We start from the raw sequence: 6,517 nt of genomic DNA, 5'->3' as shown, positions 1-6,517 counted from the left end.
ACCCAGGATCTATGTTTTCCTGATTGTAGCCCATAGTCATCTCTTATTGAGGGGTTAGTAATTTTAATATGGAGGTGCCAAGGTTCAGACTTGTGTGTGTACATGAACAAGTAATTGCAAATATGTTGACATCCCTAGCAAGGGAGGAAGAGGTTAACCTGCTTAATATGTGCCCAATCCTGTGAGTTTAAGGATGACTACTCTCCCACCCCCTGATTTCGTAGCTGAAACTGAATCAAAGTCTGTTTTGGGCATCACAGCTCTGGCGAAGGCAGTTCTTTCAGTCTTGCTCACTTCTGTCCTTCTCCTTCTCTTACTGCCTCTCTTTGCCTCCCAGCTCTTGGATTCATCTCCCACATCTGGATCCACAAAGACAGATTTCAGGTTCTCGGGTTTCATAGCTGTCATCCTCTAGATGCCTCTTGACTTGCTCTCACCCTATGCTACCTTCTGTTCCTGCCATCTTAACAGAGCTCCAGCCCCCTGGATGGGACCCCAGCCTGCTGTCAATTTGGTGAGCTGACATTATAGCCAGGGCGGGTCTGTCGAAAGAGGCAGGCGGGTGGTAATCTTGATCTGTGATGGGGTGTTTTGGCGGCAGCCAATTAGCTAGAGATCCTCTGCAAACTGTTGGCCATTTCTGAGACTTGCACCATGCTGCGTGTTCACCCACCTCCCAGCCTGGAGTGCTGTGACAATTATACCCCTGAAGGCAGGAGACTTCGTGATGATTGGCCGAAGTGTTAACTCAACCCAGGGTCATGAATATGTGACCCCTCAATTTACCTCTTAAGCTGCCAGCGAGTTTTTATTCAACACTTTAATTTTATTAATTTGTTTTCCTTTTATTTCTTGTTATCTTTCGCCCTCTCTTTACCCACCTTTCTTTCTCCGCCTCTCTCCTCTGCTTTTCTCTTCTGCCTCTCTTCAATCTTGAGCCATTTGAATGGAAATCAGGAACATATTACAGTATGGAAGGTACAGCTCTATCCAGTAATATATTTTTTAAATTTTTTCTACTTTATATTCATTGTGCAAAAATCTAGTACTAAGCCAAACCTGGAAATGTCCCTATAGCAATGCATTTTTATCAACTGCTTTGAACTAAGGATGAAATAAAGTGGTTGCTTGAATTAGAAATTTTTACTGACACTAATACTAAATACACACACACGCACACACACACACACATACACACAAATAATTGAGGGTTATGAGGTAATCATTTGTATACTAGTAAACGAAACTCCCAGCTTTGACCTCCAAACCTAAAAAATTTAGGAGAACATGACATATGGGCACCCAAATTCTCTTAGTTCCGAGTAACTTGGAAGTTGAAAAGGATGTTGTAGACTCAGATATTGAATGAGGAGGTAGTCAGGACAAAACTCAAAGCCCCTGGGCTTTATAATAATCTGCTGTTATAATATACTTCCTTCTATTTTCCAAATTTTTTATTTCACTCTTGTGAGGTTGAGAAGTTTCAGAATAATATGATGGGGTTAGGCAAGTGGGGATAGTCATCTAAGAGTCTAGGTCTTTATCCCTTTAGGATAGGTCTGATTCTCCACTGTAGGACAAATTCTAAATTCCTTGGCTTGGCCATTTAAGGTCCTTTAGGGGTTGATCTCTACCTGCTTTTCCATCTTTTCTCCTGATGATCGTCATCTGCTTACCCAAGCTGGTTCCCCAGCTGCCCACTGAACACGTTTCATGCTTTGCTTACCCCGGGTCTGTCTCTATTTGTGGAATGAGCTCATCCCTCCATGCTATCTGCATCCTATACTATCTCGAGGCCTAACGCAGATGTCACCTTCTCTCTGAAACTTTTCTGACATCTTCTGATCTCCTAGGTCATTTTTGTCTGCATCGTTCTTTGAAGATTTACTGTATACCTGGAATGATATTCAAAATAGTGGGCACTAATTGATCAACATGGCACCAACACAGGGTTCTAAAGATCCTCCTTTTGTGCCAGATAATTCCCTTTAATTGCTAGATCATGAGGAGGTCTGGGGGATGGGGAGGGATGGGCAGAGTAACGGGAGCACAAAGGTGAGAGGGTTTTGGGATGGCTGCCATTTAAACCTAGAATTAAGGTATTTCGACATTTTAACAGCAAAGACATAACAGTGTATACTAGATGAATGTCATTTCTCCATACATTATCTGATTATCTTAACTTGCTTTACATGTGTATATTTTATATAGCCTTACAACTAAAAATTTATTTCAGAAATCAATCAGTCCAGGGTGTTAGCCTTGGGTCTGTACTATAGACTCAAAGAGAGTTGATAGCTTTCATCAGATGTTCGAAGGTACACATAATGCAGAAGTTAGGAACCACTGCTCTGCTCTGACACTCCTATTTGCAGATCAAGAAACTGTAGCCAAGTGAGGTTGAGCATAAGTCCTCTGCATGCAGTAGTTTTTCTTGGGAATATTTGCTGCCTGCAGTCCACTTCAAGTCCTCTTATTGAAGGCACCGTTATTATTAACCTTATTAAAGGTATTCCATGACACCACGTTTATTGTCTACACCTTTTCTTTTGCAGGAAGCCTGTGAAACTTGCCTGCTAGGTTGGGCTTCTTGGTTGGATGAGAATGGAGAGCAGGTGAAGGCACTAGCTCTTACCTAAAGTAGTAGGTGATGGTTACACTGAAGTGGTGTGTAGACCATGCAACCTACTGGGAGGTGCATTCAGAAACCCAGAGCCAACAGTCTCAAATGGGTCATCAAGCCACGGAAGGGGTTGAAAGCAGATATTAGTAATTTACATATCACCTATTATATTAATAGAACATTTAGTATTAAGTAGGTACTTTGCTTGCATTAGCTATTTAACCTTTGTGTCAACCTGATTAGGTAGGAACTGCCATCTCTCTTACAGATGAAGAACTCGAGGCTCAGAGGGGCATGTAACTTGCCCAAATTCACACAACTAGGAGAACTAGGATTGGCGCTGACATGGCCAGATTCCAGCATCTTCGCTTCCAACCACTACACCAACTGCTGCCTCTTGAGTTAGGATGTGGAGCTAGGGAATGAAAAAGCAAGGAAGGGTAGGTTTAAGTGCTTGATTTAGTAGGGGAGAGGATGGGGGAGGCTGGCTGATGCCTCCATCAAATGCTTCTGTCCATGCCGGCTCTGTGGCATGATGCTGGGATGCTGGCCAGGTTTAACGGTCAGCGATGGGGTGGATGGAGTCTCCTGAGAGTGTGACAAGCAAATGACATTTATTCATCCATGTGGGGCCTGTGCTTGGTCTTGGGCACACAAGATGCATCTACTCCGCAGTGCTGAAGAAAGTCGGCAGTTCTTTTCAAAGGAATAGAAAACTGAGAATCTGACAGTTTATCTTTGGGACTACATCCTCCCCTTTCTGAGCCTTTCTCACCCCCTGATACCTTCTCTTTTCTCTCATCCAGGGTCCCGGGTCTTCACCTTGGCTCCTCCTCTGTCAAACATTCTGCTCTCAGGAAAGGAAGGGAAACCTGGAGGTGTACGTAACTGAAGAGGCATAAACTATTACATTTCCTGGGTGTTATTTTAAGCATGTTCTGTCTAGCCCTTCACTTTGAACTTCTATGTCTCCCTGACGAGCCATGTAGTCAGCACCACTGTGACTAACCTCCGAACACCCCTGCCTTGTTCTCAGGCCAAGCCGTGGACCCTCCCCTGGCATTGGGTCTGGCTTTTCCTCCTCTTTCTGTACCTGCACTCCCCTCGAATCTGATGACGGCATCTGTTTCTTCCCCGGCACTGCCTGGCTACTGTTCTTGTCCCCCTATCCTGTCCCCAGCTGTGTTGGGATGAGCCTGCCTGGGAAGGGGGGCTGGGCTGGGCTGACTTGTACCAGGCAGCTACTCAAAATGCTTGGCACTGGGAACAGCCAGGGAATGAGTGTGACCATTCCTGAGGTCCTACTAGCATCTGGACTTGACATACTTAGTCTTATTTAATCTTTCCAGTAACTCTATGTGGCTGGTATTAGTGACTTCATCTTACAGATGAGGAAACTGAGGATTAGAGAGTTTAGAATAACTTGCTCACATAGCTAATGCATGGCAGAGCTTGGGACTCCCCCTTTCTCTGTCTGATTACAAAGCCTATGTATGATATTTCCCCTGCCGTACACCATAGAAGCAGAATCTCATTGTCTAGTACAAGGTGGCTAGAAAGGGACCAAGGTGGCTAGAAAAAAGAGAAATGAAAGGGTTAGAAGTTGAGTGGACATTGAAATAGAGCGGCCGGAAAAAACAAGAAAGGGCAAGGGTTGCTCTGGAAAGTCTAAGACAATCACAGTGAATGAAACTGGAGTGCCTGAAGCTTTATGTATTTGGGTCGCACAGTTCATGGAAGGGGTGGCCTGGGGCTCAGGGCACAGGATGGGGTGGGTTCTCCCCTGCCATGCTTTGATCCTCACTCCTGGGCCTATTCTGCTTATAGCGACCACTTCACCTGACTCAGCTCCAGCCCACAGGACAGTGCAGGAGGATCAGACAAAATGGGAACAAAGACTATAAACTCATGAGCAGGGCTGGCAGCTTGGGGTTTTAGATATTAGCAAGTTTGTAGAGAAGACAGTCTTTTTTTATTCAGTGTGTGTGTGTGTCTGGGGGGGCGGGCGGGGGGTGCTTCTCAATAACCCTAAAATCCTACCTCTGGGTGAGTAGCTACCTCTTTTCCATAAGCTTGAAGCTGGCCTCAGGTAAAATTAGGGAGGTCATACTGGCTCTGTGGATGGTCATAGTTTGGTTTTCTGGCTTCCTCTACAGTTCCTTTCTAGGGAGAACGATATGCCTCCCTCTTCCCTCCCCAGCATCATATACTTCCTGGCTGCGAGGTGAAATGGAGTCCGCAGATGGCTTTGGAGGAGCCCCAGTGGTCTCCGGCTTGGCTCTTGAGGCTGTAACAGGAGGATTCCAGCTTTGCCCTGAATGGCTGACTAAACTCAGCTCCACTTATAGGGCTCAGGGTTGTGCTGTTCTCTGCTTCTGGGCTTTAGGCAGTGTCTTGAGAACTGCGTGGCTGAGCGAGAGGAAACAGGTGGACACCACGTGGGCTGGAGGAAGCCCAAGGTCACCAACTCCCCCTGGGGCCAGGAGGCGATTGCTCCCTTTGGAAAATGGTGTGTTAATCATCAGATCGCAGAGATGTCAGGCTGCAGAGAGAGGAAAGTTAGAGTCAAAGCTTGTTAGGATTGCGATGAGGAACCAATTTAGCACTGGATAGAGTCACCTTCAGTTCTTCTTGTCCTCAGCCGTAAGTTAGAGGCTGGAAAGAAATTGTAATTTACACCAGGAAAATTACCCCGCATTCTATACTTTGGAGATGCTTTCCTGGGGCCGTGGAATTTGATAGCAGGATGAGACTGCCTGGTCCAGTGCCTGCTGCTGAGTGGCTCTTGTTGATATTTATTGAATCATAATTTTATGGATTCAAGGGTGTGCAGCATATTAAGATTGGAGGAGGTGGGTCCCAGGCCGGGACATCCTTCCTTCTTCACAGGGGACTGATGAATTCTGCACTCCTGGAAATGTCTGTCATAACTATGATTACTGGAACGCACTGAATGAAAGGGCAAATGTAAATAAGAATTTCTCACATGATTTTCCTATGGATTTGTTAAATTCAGAGATAATTTATCTACTGTTTTCAGCATTGAAAGGCATTTAGATTTCTAGGCCTTCTCCCTTAGCTGCTCTGCCAGACTTGTTTGTTTGGCATTTAATACTCAACAAACATTACACGTTCTGTGGAGCTTTCGTCTTTGTTGGCGAAGCATTGTGGTTTGAGGAAAAGGGAAATGGATGAGGCACTGAGCAGTCCTGGGTTTCAGGTCTTATCTCCGCTACTGATTAGATATGTAACCTCTGGCTGGTGACTTACTGTTTGAGCATTTCTGTTTTCTTCTCCGTGAAATGGGAGATCGTAAGAACCCTCACCATGGGTTACCGTGAGGATGAAATGAGAGAAAAAATGCTTAGTATGGCACCTCGATACTAAGTAAGCCCTCAATAGACGTTATTGCTATTTAAATGTAAAACTGAGTACTCAACATCCATTTTCTTCCACGTATAGGAAATTCTGTTTTCGGTGTAGGAATCCCCCTGCTCGTCCACGCCCCCCCCCTTTTGAAATAACCAAATAGCCATTACTCTGTAAAGCTGAATGTTCTTATATTGGCTCACATAAATGGAAATACACATCTGTATTTTAAATACGATCACCTGGTGTTTATAGCTTCTCTAGGGTATACAAAGGGACTTTTACATCAATTTTGTTTAGTTTTTTATAAGCTCATTAATTTTCGATGGCGTTCTTAGGAGACAGAGATTAGACATATTGTTCATGAATTAATGAAAGTACAGAGAGGTTTCAGCACTTGTCCAACATCACAGAGAAAAGTCAGTGACACCCAGAAATAGTACGGACATCTCCAGGTTGCACACTCAGTGTCGGCTTGCTGTCCGCTGACTGTGTGCCTGTGTTTGTGTGCGCGTCTTTTCTCCG

The sequence above is a fragment of the Pteropus vampyrus genome, unplaced genomic scaffold, assembly GCF_000151845.1.
Source record: "Pteropus vampyrus isolate Shadow unplaced genomic scaffold, Pvam_2.0 Scaffold350, whole genome shotgun sequence".
Lineage (NCBI taxonomy): Eukaryota > Metazoa > Chordata > Mammalia > Chiroptera > Pteropodidae > Pteropus > Pteropus vampyrus.
The sequence above is the reverse complement of the archived record's forward strand: the minus strand, read 5'-3'. Positions refer to the sequence as shown.